General features: G+C 47.8%; 1 protein-coding gene across 3 annotated transcripts in view; it reads right to left on the reverse strand.

The window, feature by feature from the left end:
* The window catches only part of TMOD1 (tropomodulin 1), a 73,835-nt gene extending 59,398 nt beyond the window's left edge, over positions 1 to 14,437 (reverse strand). For all 3 annotated transcript variants that reach the window (XM_073346053.1, XM_073346054.1, XM_073346056.1), the window contains exon 1: positions 14,360 to 14,437. The gene's annotated coding sequence lies outside the window, so the exon portion shown is untranslated. The remainder of the gene's footprint in view (positions 1 to 14,359) is intronic.
* Positions 14,438 to 15,037: the final 600 nt, after the last annotated feature.

Genomic DNA, 15,037 nt, shown 5'->3' on the forward strand with positions numbered 1-15,037 from the left:
TTGACAGCAAGTTAAAGTATGGATTGGATGAATGGATTATAAGGTGGATAGAAAACTGGCTAGATTGTCGGACTCAACGGGTAGTGATCAACGACTCGATGTCTAGCTGGCAGCCGGTATCAAGTAAAGTGCCCCAGGGGTCGGTCCTGAGGCCGGTTTTGTTCAACATCTTTATTAATGAATTGCACCCTCAGAAAGTTCGCAGATGACACTAAGCTGTGGGGAGAGGTAGATACGCTGGAGGGTAGGGATAGGGACCAGAGTGACCTAGACAAATTGGAGGATTGGGCCAAAAGAAATCTGATGAGGTTCAACAAGAACAAGTACAGAGTCCTGCATTTAGGAAGGAAGAATCCCATGCACCGCTACAGGCTGGGGACTGACTGGCTACGCAGAAGTTCTGCAGAAAAGGACCTAGGGGTGACAGTGGACGAGAAGCTGGATATGAGTCAGCAGTGTGCCCTTGTTGCCAAGAAGGCTAATGGCATATTGGGCTGTATTAGTAGGAGCATTGCCAGCAGATCAAGGGAAGTGATTATTCCCCTCTATTCGGCACTGGTGAAGCCACACCTGAAATATTGCATCCTGTTTTGGTCCCCCCACTACAGAAGGGATGTGGACAAATTGGAGAGAGTCCAGCGAAGGGCAATGAAAATGATTAGGGGGCTGGGGCACATGATTAATGAGGAGAGGCTGAGGGAACTGGGGTTATTTAGTCTGCAGAAGAGAAGAGTGAGGGGGGATTTGATAGTAGCCTTCAAATACCGGAAGGGGGGTTCCAAAAAGGATGGAGCTAGGCTGTTCTCAGTGATGGCAGATGACAGAACAAGGAGTAATGGTCTCAAGTTGCAGTGGGGGAGGTCTAGGTTGGATATTAGGCAAAACTATTTCACTAGGAGGGTGGCGAAGCACTGGAATGGGCTACCTAGGGAAGTGGTGGAAACCTTAGAGGTGTTTAAGGCCTGGCTTGACAAAGCCCTGGCTGGGATGATTTAGTTGGGGTTGGTCCTGCATGAGCAGGGCGTTGGACTAGATGCCCTCCTGAGGTCCCTTCCAACCCTGATCTTCTATGATTCTGTGAAAGTGCTGAGTCAATAGAAACTGAGGGCACTGTGCATGTCTCAGGATTGGGTCCTGCTTTGTGTTGTGCCTATTTTAATGACTGTGAAAGTAGAATAACCTGAGAGAAACCGACTGAATGAGCTCATCTGATACGCTGACTTCCGTGTCATGGTTGAAAAATCACTTCCTGTTCCTGCCGGCCTGCACCGACCCAGGGTGGCAATGCCGATGTTGGTTGCAACCCTAACTCTGGTGTGGTTCCCGTCTTCACAACAAAAGGATGTGGTTCCACACCTCGTACCAGACAGACAGAGACCAGCAAAGCAAGTGACTCTGCAGCAATCTAACCTTTAACTCCCCCCCCCCCCCCCCCCCGAGCGGGAGACAAAGACGGGGGAGGGTTTAACTGCAGGCAGCAGCCTGGGACGTTGCTGCTGGAAAGCGTGTGCCCCAGAGCTTGGTGTCAGACTCCTACAGGTCTCAAAAGCATCCTCGAGGGAGGGATCTGAGGCCCGCAGCACAGAGCAAAGTTCGCAGCTGTGACTGCCCAGGACAGGTGCGAACACCCGAGCTGCCATCCCCAGAGGCCGAGCGATGTGCATGGAAGTCTCCCCGGCCGACTGAGGTATTTGCTAGCGTAGTGGAATGGAAGGGCCAGTGTTTATGACCATAGAGAACATGCCCGGGGCACCAGCAGTATAATGGGGAAGAACGAGGTTTGGTTTGGTGATAGACCGCCTGAATGGAGCAAGATGGCCCCGTGCAAGAGCTGACAGCCTGACCCTCAGGAAACTACCTCTCCGGCCCTAGGACTAATGACCAACACTGGCTAAGGTGATGGGGGACTGTGGGTGCCCCATGTGAGACACACAGCAGGGCCTGGGGCACCTCTGAGTCCCACGGTTCCCTATTCAAGTTGTTTATAATGACCTCCCAGGTTGTAGCACACACAGGGTTCTCTAACCAAAGACAAGAAAGGTCTCTTTCCCTCGCTCTCCTTGTGAGAGGGGATCAGAGGAAAAGAAAAGAACGGCAAAGGTGCCCCATCTCTTAAGCCATCTGTCTGGGGCCAGCCCTTGGGGCTTCGTTGATCAGCTGGCCTACTGTCTTCAATTAGGGTCCACGGTCCATCTCCAGCCCCTCCTCTTGGGGCACCCCGCTTTCCCACATGCAGCTTCAGGAGCGATGGGGCCTGGCTGACCAGTCTGTGGTCAGCCATCTCTGAGGTGGAGCAGTCTTCACCCTGTTCTCCACCCCCTTCTGTGGTAGGTTCTTCCTTTCTAAGTGCCCCCTCCTCACAGCGCAAGCCTTACAGGTGCGCCTCATTAGTGTGGAATGAGCCCAAAGGAGCTGGTCAGTCTCCTCTCCACCAGAGCCAGGTGTGGCCCTTCACAGCTGGATTTCCCAACAGTGCAAGGCACCCACCTTCTGCGAATCTCCCCTTTGCAGTTCCTGGTGCTCCCCTACTCTCTCGCTCTAAGCCACCAGCCAGAGGACTGACAGAGTCTGCCCGAACGGCACCTGGTCCCAGAGGCACCCAGCAAGGATCCCATTAACTTCACTCACATGTCTTAATCACAAAAAGAATAAACATCAGACAACTATTAACCACGCTAGTGCCATACTATGGATGTGGCTCTAAATGAAATTTCAGGAAATTCAAAGATACTCCTCCCCCAATGACCTCTCACATAACAAACACCAGAGAATTTTTACTCAGCGATTCCTGTATCAAATTCATAATTTCTGTTTGAGCCAGAGCATTTCTTTGATAAAGAGACTCCAACTGGATTTAATGACGCCAAGTGATGGAGACTCTCCCATGCCCTTGTGTGAGCTGTTCCACTGGTTAATTATTGTCAGTTAAAAATTTGCACCTTATTTCCAATCTGAATCGGAGTAACTTCAATCTCCAGCCATTCCATCTTGCTCTGCCTTTGGAATGTACTTTGAAGTGTAGCCAAGCTCAGGCGGTTATTGGAACCCTAACCCTTGAATTCACAGACTTTTGGGCCTTTGAAATCTCAGCTATAACCCAACATTTATTAAATCTTTTACATTTAAATCCCTTGGTTGGTTTTGTGTTTAAGAATTGTTTTTGATCACACTCAAGAGCACACAGTCATACAAATTTAAACACAAACAAAACGACCCTCAGAACCAGGAATGATTTATAGCAATTGACCTTAGCCTAGATCGAGTACTCACACAGCTGTCCCCCTGATAAATCTTATTGTCAACCCAAGCTGCCATGCAGATTTCAGTGTTTGCTGTGGCAAAGAAGGTGACATGAACCAGGAGAAGTACAGATATCCATAGGACAAATGAGAGCTGTCATGGTCACCCTGTGCCTCAGTTTCCCCATCTGTAAAATGGGGATAAAGATACTGACCTTTGTAAAGCATTTTGCAATATGCCGATGAGACGAGCTACGTAAGTGCTAGGCTTTATTATTGCCAGAGCCATGGCAATCACTGATTACATGCTAAAGCAACAGGTAAACAAATCAGAGCAGCGTGAGCTACATCTCCTGATTGGAAATACAGGGATACAGATAAATGCTTGCCTGACAAAACCCAAAAATCTAAAGGAAAATATCTTCCAGGTTTACAGATGGAGAAGCAAACAAAAGAGCTTTTTCCCCTAACGTGACACCAGCTAAGTCCTTATAAGTAAAAGCATCGATGATGACAAGACAAGCTGCCAACTTTCAGAGAGAAGTGCAGCAAAATTCTCTACGTTCTAAATTCAGCACTGTTTTTAAATTTCCCCAGTGGGTTGTGCAAGGCTTGCTCTGGATTGCCCTAGCTCTAGGACCATTCCCTCATGGGTGTCTGCTGTGTTTTGGTTTATATGATCCTTTTGAAGGAGTTAAGTAAAAGCTGAGTTATAAGTCAGAACCATTATTTTTAAATTATATAAACTTCACATAAATCACCCTCTTTGCAGCTGTTGCAAACATTTTTTCTTTTTCTTTGGCCCATAGTATGATTTGCAAGATAAACAAGAGATACACATTTGGATACACAGTAGGTGCCCAATCATTATAAGTTAATGATAACCAAACATTGTGTGACTACGTTTAGTGTTAATTGCATGGGCTGGGGCAGATTATATCTAGGGCACAAGCTGAGTGGGCAGGGGGTTACAGTGAAGAGACAGAGATTAGGGCCTTAAATGTTCTAATTTTGGACCCTTAGATCATGGATCCCAGGAAGCCTGATCTCTCGCAGACCTCAATGACTTCTGTTAGAGTTGTGGGCACTCTGCATTTTTGGAAACACCAGGACCTCAATGTCTCAAGTAGAAGTGCCCAGAAGGAGGGGCTGATCCATTACCCACTGGAGACATAGGCAGAGAAAGACACCCATTGACTCCAGCAGACATTGGATCGAGTCCTTAGTGAATCCTTCTGAAAATTTGGGTCCAGGCAACTTGCCCAAGGATTTACAGCAAATCAGTGGCAGCATCTGGTCTAGAACTCAGGAGGATCCTGGCTTGATCTCATTTGCACTGGTGTGAATCAGGTGGAAATCTAAAAAGTTTACACTGGTGTAAGCATATTCAGAAATAGGCTTCTCTGATCAGGTTTCTTTCCTGCCTTGCACCTCGTGTTGTCACTTACACAGGGCTGGCCTTAGCATGAGGCGAACTGAGGCAGCTGCCTCAGGTGCCAGACTGCGGGGGCGCCACTAGGACCCAGCGTGTAGACAATTGTGTCTGCTGCTGGTGCATCTGGACTCTCTCTGCTCTGGATGCACAGAGATGGGGGAGTGCTGGGCTGGAGGGAGGAGGGCACAAGAGACAGAACAGGCAGGCAGGAGAAAAGGGGAGAGGGAATCACAGAAAGCAGCAGGAGCTGCAGGGAGAGAGAAGAGGAGAAGCCTCTTATGTACCTCTCGAGCCCCCCCCCCCAGGAGCCTGATTAACCCCAGCTTCTCAGGGAGCTTCCTGTGTCCTGCTGCTTCCCTGAACCCACTTGAGGAGAGCAGGCCCTCAACTGAAGTAGTAGGAGCCAGTTAGGCCCTTAAGACGCTGATATCTTCCCTCACTCAGGCCCTGCTACCAGCCTGCTTATTTGTCCCCTTCAACTGAGTGCTGGGAGCCACTATAGCTGGCCCAGAACAGCAGCCATGAGTGCAAGAAGAAAACGCCCCTCTGGGGCAGCATTCAGAAAAAGAAAGCAAGCAAAGGAAGCTTTTCTATCTAACCAGGAAGGAGTTCTTCTGAGATACATAGACACAAATAGAAAAGGAGGACTTGTGGCACCTTAGAGACTAACCAATTTATTTGAGCATAAGCTTTCGTGAGCTACAGCTCACTTCCTCAGATGCATATCGTGGAAACTGCAGCAGGCTTTATATATACACAGAGAATATGAAACAATACCTCCTCCCACCCCACTGTCCTGCTGGTAATAGCTTATCTAAAGTGATCATCAGGTGGGCCATTTCCAGCACAAATCCAGGTTTTCTCACCCTCCACCCCCACACACAAATTCACTCTCCATGGTGAGCCTTCCGGCCCCAGTGAGGATGTGAGTGGTGAGGAGCTGCCTGATCTTCCAGTTAGTCAGAGTGCGGGTGACCTGGCAGCTACTGCAGCATCCGTATCTCCATCTCAAGTGGATGTAACCATGCACATTCCCGAAGAAAAGTGTAGATCAGAGAAGAGTGTGGTGGAGGCGCAAGAAACAGCTGCTGCTGAGTTTAGTTCCTTAAGTCTAGATGATCCAGGACTGTGGACTCACTTGAGCAGTAGCCTGAGGGACTTCCTTGTACTGCATGGGCCACAGCAAGTGAAAAACTTCATGTTCCCCAATGACAATGAAAATAGAAGTTTCCATCCAACACATTACTGGTGTGAAACCCCCAATGGTGACAAAGTGGAGAGGCGGCTGCTTATGTACTGAAAAACCCAGAATGCTGCATACTGTTTTGGTTGCAAACTCTTCCAGTCTAATGTTCCAGCCACATTGGGTTCTACAGGAACAAAGGACTGGACAAATCTGGCTAGAAATCTGGCATGCCATGAAAAGGCAGCAAATCACCAGAGAGCATTCCATAGTGGAAAGAGCTTGAGAGGAGACTAAGGTTAAAGGCCACCATAGAATCATAGAATATCAGGGTTGGAAGGGACCTCAGGAGGTCATCGAGTCCAACCCCCTGCTCAAAACAGGACCAATCCCCGACTAAATCATTCCAGCCAGGGCTTTGTCAAGCCTGACCTTAAAAACTTCTAAGGAAGGAGATTCCACCACCTCCCTAGGTAACGCATTCCAGTGTTTCACCACTTTTTCCTAGTGAAAAAGTTTTTCATAATATCCAACCTAAACCTCCCCCACTGCAACTTGAGACCATTACTCCTCGTTCTGTCATCTGCTACCATTGAGAACAGTCTAGATCCATCCTCTCTGGAACCCCCTCTCAGGTAGTTGAAAGCAGCTATCAAATCCCCCCTTATTCTTCTCTTCTGAGGACTAAACATCCCCAGTTCCCTCAGCCTCTCCTCACAAGTCATGTGTTCCAGTCCCCTAATCATTTTTGTTGCCCTCCGCTGGACTCTTTCCAATTTTTCCACATCCTTCTTTTAGTGTGGGACCCAAAACTGGACACAGTACTCCAGATGAGGCCTTACCAATGTTGAATAGTGGGGAACGATCACGTCCCTTGATCTGCTGGCAATGCCCCTACATACACATCCTAAAATGCCATTGGCCTTCTTGGCAACAAGGGCACACTGTTGACTCATATCCAGCTTCTCGTCCACTGTAACCCCTAGGTCCTTTTCTGCAGAACTGCTGCCGAGCCATTCGGTCCCTAGTCTGTAGCGGTGCATGGGATTCTTCTATCCTAAGTGCAGGACTCTGCACTTGTCCTTGTTGAACCTCATCAGATTTCTTCACCCATAGATGATCAGCATCAAGAGAAGATTGCATCAGAGTCTCTTTACTGGCAAAATGTTCTGAAAAGGCTCATTGCTGTTGTGAGAATGCTTGCTACCCAAAACCTAGCCCTGTGTGGCACTTCAGATCAGCTGTATGTGCCAAACAATGGAAACTTCCTTAAAATTGTGGAGTTGATGCTGTACTCCAGGAGCATCTAAGAGTCACCACCCAAGAAATGTACGCACACCAGTACCTTGGAAAAACAATTCAAAATGAGATCATACAGTTACTGGCAACAAAAGTCAAACAGAAGATTGTGGCAGATCTGAAGTCAGCAAGATAGTCCTCTGTTATTCTGGACTGCAAACCTGACATCAGCCATACGGAACAAATGACTTTAATGGTGCATTTTGTAACAACAACAGAACCTAGTGACAATGTCCCTGCAGTGGTGACTGTCAGAGCATTTTCTAGAATTTATTGACATTGATGATATTACAGGAGCTGGTATGACAAATGCGCTTCTTAAAAAGCTGGAAGAGACGGGAATTGCGAGAGCTGACAGGAGAGGTCAGGGCTACGGTAATGGTGCCAAGAGAGGAAAGAACAGAGGAGGGCAGACATGGATCCGAGAGTTAAACCCTCGAGCTTTTTTTGTTCCATGCAGTTCGCATTCATTGAACTTGGTGGTCAGCGATGCAGCGTCAGCTTCTAGTGAGGCTGCTGAATTTTTAAATGTAATTCAAAGCATCTATGTGTTTCTCTCTGTATCAACTCATTGATGGCAAGTTTTGAAGCCACAGCTGGGGACAGCCTCTCTGACACTGAAACCACTGAGTGCCACATGATGGGAAAGTCGAGTGGAGGCAAAAAAGCCTATCAAACACCAAATTGGGAAGATAGATGATGCCACAGTTGCCGTTATGGAGGATAATGCTATGACAGGAACTGTTCGTGGGAGAACAGTGGCAGAGGGAAATGGAATCACCAGAAACATACATCACTTCACATTTCTGTGTGGCTTAGTGTTGTGGCACGACATACTGTTTGAAATAAATGTTGTAAGCAAGAGACTCCAAGGTGTGGACCTTGATATATCTGGAGCAATGGAACAACTGGACAAAGCATAGTCATACCTACAGTCTTACCAGTCAGATGAGGGATTTCAAAACTTTCTGAAGAGTGCACAGAAGTTGGCAGAGGAACTTCACACTGGAGCTGTTTTCCCACCCATTCAAGAATACAAGAGTCACCAAAGAAGAAGATATTTTGATTACGAGGCACAGGATAAGCCCATAAGAGACCCCAAACAACAATTCAAAGTTGAATTCTTTAACCAGGTGCTAGATTGTGCAATACAGTCAGCTGAAGAACGTTTCATGAAGCTCAAGGAACACAGCAGTCTATTTGGGATGTTGTATGATATTCCAAAACTCCTCACTATACCTGAAGAAGACCTACACCAGCAATGCAGGGCACTAGAGACAGTGTGGACACATGATGACATGCGCGATATTGATACGAGTGATTTAGGTGATGAACTGAAAGAACTTTCACGATACATTTCAGCAGGATCAACTCCAAAGGCTGTTCTGGAACACATGTGCACAAATAAGATGACCACCCTCTTTCCAAATGCTTTTGTTGCTCTGCACACATACTTCTAACACTTCCTGTAACAGTTGCCAGTGGAGAACGCAGCTTCTCCAAGCTGAAGTTAATAAAAACACATCTACGCTCCACAGTGACACAGGAGAGGCTGGTCGGCCTTGCAATTATCTCTGTAGAGCATGAACTGGCCCAGACTGCGGACCTTCAGCATGAAGCAGTTCAAATTTTTGCAACCAAGGAGGCACTGAAAGCACCATTTTGATTATTCAAACAGATAAAAATGCCAGTGTTTACTATGCAGACAAGAAAAGTTACATTTGCTGGTCAGGCATTTGAAAGTTAAGTATCAGATGGGTCGCCGTGTTAGTCTGGATCTGTGAAAGCGGCAAAGAGTCCTGTGGCACCTTATAGACTAACAGACCTATTGGAGCATAAGCTTTCGTGGGTGAATACCTGCTTCTTCAGATGCATGTAGAAAGTTAAGTGTTACTTACATTTTTGAACAAGGCATTTTAAGTTGTTAGTTCTCCTTTATTGGGGTAGGTAGCAGAGCAGTACCGTGAGAGGAGCAAAGCAGGAAGAAGGCAGAATTGAGACCTTTCAAAGTTTTGGCCCAAGCGAGGGGGCATGGGGGCGTCATTGGAGCTCCCCGCCTCAGGTGCCAAAATGTTGTGGGCTGGCCCTGCACTTACACCTGAGCTAATGGGTGTAAAATGCAGCCATTCTGATCTGGGACCATTTACACGAACTTTGCATAGGTGTTAACAACAACACAAGGAGCAAGGCCATGGAGAATTATGCTCCCTGTCTCCAAGTCCCATGATCAGTACCCTAGACCATGTTCCCCACTCGTGCTGTGGACCAGTCAATATGCAGTTAATTTCTGGCACTAGCTTCAAATGAAGCATGCTTATTGAGACGTGACTATTTTTTATTATTACCAAGTGTCAAGTCTTTGATCTGGACAGCAAGAATAAATATCTAAAACCTGTCCTTTTATGGGGCTGCTTTCTGACATGTGTGCACGGATGTCTTTTCTAGCTGATTTCGTTCTCTTAGTCAGAAAGGAAAGTACCTTTTTCACAAGTGATGAATAGGGACCCCAGAGACGGTGCCAAAAACTCCTGCTCTGCTCCCGCCCACACGGCTGCCTCTAGGACACGGGAGGCCGAAAGCGAGAGCGCTACAGGGAGACTCACTGCAAAAACACCACTAAATAACACATCCCTTGCAGAGCGGAGAGCCAAATTCTGTCCTATCCAAACTTCCTTGCGTGACCGTATAGGAGCATGTGGGATTGCACAGGGTGGAAGTCAGGACAGAGTCCGATCCCTTACATTTCAAGAGTGGTCACACTCATCTCCTGCCCCTAGTTATTTATGCTGCGAATCGCTCCTTGCCGCTGCCAGTCTTTGTGCAACTTCTGAGTTCAGCTACCTCCAGTTACAGAAACGGGGCGAGTGTAAACAGTGCAAGCACAGAGGCCGGGGGTGAGAGGGCTGCTCAGGAAGAGCAATTTTATTTGACCTGCACCCAGGCTGAGCTAATTGCATCATAGCCACACTGGGAAGGTGCCAGGGTTGTATTTTGATAACGGCTAGCTCAGCAGGTAGGCCCCAGAGTACATTTTGCTTTGCAAAGTAGTTCTTGGAAGTTCTTGTGTGTCGGTGCTCTGGGGTTTTCGGCATACTTGCTGCTACTAGGGTGACCAGATGTCCTGATGTTATAGGGACAGTCCCAATTTTTGGGTCTTTTTCTTATTAAGGCTCTTATTACCCCCCACCCCCATCCTGATTTTTCACATTTGCTGTCTGGTCACCCTAGTTGCTACCTTTTTGGCAGTCTTGATGAAAATATAGCAAAGATTAGACCCACAGGAGATCCATGGCTGGAGCTGTGGAAAGGCTAGTGGGCTCACATGTCTATGTTTTCTCACTGCCCAGATGGGGAGAGTTACTCTCAACTGTAATTCAAATAAATTTCCCGTCAAAGTTGTGAGACCAATCCTGAAATTGCTGCCCCTTTGAAACTCCCAATGAATGCCATGGGAACACTGTGCATGGATGCAGGGTAGGACTGGTAAGAAACCAAAGGGGGCAGTCTGGCTATTATAGATCCACCGTTAATTTCCTGCCAGCCCTGCATGAAAACCAAGAGGGCTCCTACTGACTCACACTGTACCTTCCTTTCCGGTTGTACTGATGCATGGGCCAGAATAGAATCCCTCCCCCAGAACCGTTTCAGCTCTTGTCTGCTCTTCTAACAGGAGTGTAAGCAGAGGTCTGACTGAGCTCTCCCCTGCCTTCCATTGAGGAACTGGGGGAAGAGACCTCAGGAGCAGATCGTATTTGCACGGACACACATGCTTTGCCAAAGTGATCCATTTCGCTGTTTTGGATTAAAATTCACTTACATGCAGGGGTAATTACATGATGTTATCATTATCGTATGAGGAAAGGGCAGCAGACCTATACTTAAGATGCCTATTTTAATTTATTTATTGTGCCTTAATTTACAGGGGTCATCCTAATTGGAACCTTAGTCACCAAGCAGGAGGTACTTCTGGGTCACTGTTGTGGTGTGTTCCCTCTCCCCTTACTAAAAGTTTTCACTTGTTAAACACAGACTCAGTGCTTGTGAGGGGGCAGTAGTGCCTCTTAATCTACACTTACACCATCTACACTGCAAACTAAGGATGCGTCTCCCAGCTCGCATGGGTACACTCATGCTAGCTCTCGGCTGAGCTCGCGCGCTAACCGCAGCAGGGTAGCCATGGTAGGATAGGCAGCAGGGGCATGGGCTAGTTGCCCAGAGTTCATAACCATCAGATTCAGGCGGGTTTGTGCTCGGGGCGGCTCGTCCATGCTGTAGACCTTCCTGCTGCTGCTGCAGCTACACACCTATTTTTAGCATGGTAGCTCAACGAGAGCTAGAGCGAGTATTACTTCTGGGGGGAATTCTGCGCCACTACACACATGCAGAACTCACGTCCTCCGCAGATTTTTTAATCCCCCACAGAAAATGCATTCTGCTGGAGAGGTGCTGCAGTTATTCCTCAGAGTTCTGTATTAATGTGCCTAGTAAGGAATCTATTTGTCAAAAATCACTTCCTGAATCTTTTTTTGTTGTCTGTATTGTTACAATAAGAAAAGGAGTACTTGTGGCACCTTAGAGACTAACCAATTTATTTGAGCATAAGCTTTCGTGAGCTACAGCTCACTTCATCGGATGTGAAGTACTCCTTTTCTTTTTGCGAATACAGACTAACACGGCTGTTACTCTGAAACCTGTATTGTTACAGACATACGTGTTGACCGCTATTTTGAAATAAATTACCAAAATAATTGAAACTGGTGAGATTATATTGTGTGATTTTGACAAAGATGCAGAATTTTTTATTTGTTGGCATAGAATTCCCACAGGAGTAGAGTATGTCTGGTCCAGCTGGGAACCAGAAACCCAGCCTTTAGAGCAGATGTAGCTTTAGAAGCACCCAGAGGTGGTATTTAGTTTTCCCAGATTTCTGGGTGGGGGCTCAAGATGGTTCTGTTTTGTAATGCTAAGCCCCCCCCAGTTATTGAACCTGGCTCTTCTTGCTGCCAACACCACTTGGCAAAAGGGTTACAGGGATAAAAACTTTTCTTAGCCAGGAGCATAAGTGTACAGGAATCTGACTATAAACAGGCCCAAGTTTACACACTAAAACTGATGTCACTTTTCAGACTAGAACTGCACTGTAGGGATGAACTGCAAAGGGAAAGAGGCAGATCCTCAGCTGGTGCAACTTGGTGTTGCTCCAAGCCAGTCAACTTCAGTGGGCACTACAGCAGATGAGGAACGGATCCAGAACATGAATGCTGAATGGCCATGCCCGATCTCTGGATTAAGAGAGGGGCTGTCAAACTGGCACGTTCCACTGGAACAAATTTCATTAAAATGGAATATATGATACATGTGTATAGATAGAAACTGTTTAATCGAATGCACCTCAGAGATTAATTCCTGGGGTCTTTAAACGCCTACTGCGATGTCTGATCTTAGCTGAAAAGCAACACGGATTATGGCATTGCAGCAGCACACATTCTAATTACAGGGGAACTGCAGAGCTAAAATTAAAATTCTTTGTACTAAAATAGCTTGTAAGTAATTAAGTACAGGGCCTGATTTTCCATTCTGTTACACTAGTTTCATACCAGCATAGCTCCATGAAATAACAGGAATTGCACCAGCATAAAACTGGTGTAATGAATAGAAAATCTGGCCTATAATATTTAATTAAACTAAATCATTAATTCAAACTATAATAATGAAATACACAGATTGAGTTAAAAATCTGCAAGTGCTTGGAAGAGAATGAAATCATGGACAATAAATCAGCAATGGATTTACAAAGGATAAATCACAAAGAATTGCTTTTGGGGAAGGAATTACAAATTTAGCAGAAGCAGAGAATACAGTGATTGCAACACAGCGACTCACGACACCTTATTTGAAAAATTAATTCAAACTGCCTTTGATATGAATACTATGAAACGGATCAAAACAAGTGCTCAAGAAATAATGGGTAGTAAATCACAATGCACTACTTTGTGGGGTGTTAGGGCCTGGCTCCTAACATTCCCAAATATGTGGGAGGGGAAGTGGCATCAATCTACACTAAGTGCTCTACACTTACAAATACTTTCAACACACTAAACATGAAGGAGAGTCCTCTTTCTGCAAGCCATTTACTCACAAAACACCACTCACAGTGACCAAAGTACACGGACAGGCTCACAAATTACATCATGTTAACAGATTGATTTTTTTGATCAAGTAGATTCGAATACTATTCCTGGGAAAGTTCTGTGGAAAAGTTGTAAGCAAAAAATGGATGTGTCCTGTGAGTAGGGTTCTACATCACGCTACCCACCGGTGGCAAGCCCGGAATCGAGATGGGGAGTGACGATTTTATCAAAGGCAAAGATTAAGTCCATTGAACAGCTGCGCTTTACAGAAATAACGGAACAAATAAACTAGGCACCTCATGTACAGGAAGGGCAGAGCTGGGGATCTGTGTGTTTCATGGCTATTTGGAATGGATGCCAATGTTCATGAAAGTCCCTCTTCACTGTGGCTATCAGGCTCTCTGAAAGTGCTGGTATAATGTAACTTGTGCCTCATTACCCTGTTGTCAGGCTCCTTCTTTAGGGAACTTGCCAGGGCCGAGGGTCCCAAGTGTTGTACAAAGTGAAACAAATAGAAAATACAGGGTTGGGCAGGGTGTGAACTCAGTGGGGTTCCGAACAGTGTGCAGCACTGACTGGCAAAGTTCAGTGGTAAAAATTAAACCAACAACCAGAGCTTGTTAAAGGCTCTAACCTTCGGCTTTGGGGCTCAGAGGAGATTCTCCCTGGGCCAGGCTAGCCCAGAACCGCAGGGAGTCTCCTGCTTCCCTTGCGAGCATCTGGGGGAGGCACAGGACTGGGGTAGGTGACCCAAGCACGGGGTCCAGTCTGGCAATGCCCAGGGCCCCATCCCTCGGAGTCCCCAGGCAGAGCGGGGCAGCCCCCCGCCTTTGCCCAAGCCGGTGCAGCGCCGGCAGGTGGGGAAAGGGCAGGACCCCGACCCCGCTCCTGGGCTGCTCCTGGGCTCCAGCCCGGCGCCCAGCTCGCCTGGCCAGCCGGGGCTATTTATAGAGCCGCTGCGCTGCCTTCGGTCCCGCTCGGCGCCGGCCGAATGTTTTGCCCAGATATGGGCTGGGGCTGCGGGCTGCGGGCAGCGGGGCGCGGGGGCCGGGACCGCGGGCGCGGCGCTTACCGGGCTCGGGCGCACGGGGAGGGCGCGGGGCCGGGGGCGCACGGGCGGCGGCCGCGTCCTGCCGGAGGCTGCGGGATGCGCTGCCCTGCGCCGCGTCCTGCCGGGGAGGCGGCTCCGAGCCCGGGCGCCGCCGGAGCCTCCCACGGCTGCCACTCAAGCGGGGGGCCGGGCTCCGGGGGCGGGGGCCGGGCTGCGTTACAGGGAGGCGCACCAGGGATTCCCTGAAGTCCACCGCAGACTTCCCCATTGCTGCTAATGTAGCAGGGAAGGTGCCCAGGTGCTACGGTGACAATAGGAAAAACTCTCAAGGGAAGGATCGTAGAATCCTAGAATCTCAGGGTTGGAAGGGACGCCAGGAGGTCACCTAGTCCAACCCCCTCCTCAAAGCAGGACCAATCCCCAACTAAATCATCCCAGCCAGGGCTTTGTCAAGCCTGACCTTAAAAACTTCTAAGGAAGGAGATTCCACCACCTCCCTAGGTAACGCATTCCAGTGTTTCACCACCCTCCTAGTGAAAAAGTTTTTCCTAATATCCAACCTAAACCTCCCCCACTGCAACTTGAGACCATTACTCCTCGTTCTGTCATCTGCTACCATTGAGAACAGTCTAGAGCCATCCTCTTTGGAACCCCCTTTCAGGTAGTTGAAAGCAGCTATCAAATCCCCCCTCATTCTTC

This window comes from Lepidochelys kempii, chromosome 5, assembly GCF_965140265.1.
Source record: "Lepidochelys kempii isolate rLepKem1 chromosome 5, rLepKem1.hap2, whole genome shotgun sequence".
NCBI classification, from domain to species: Eukaryota; Metazoa; Chordata; order Testudines; family Cheloniidae; genus Lepidochelys; species Lepidochelys kempii.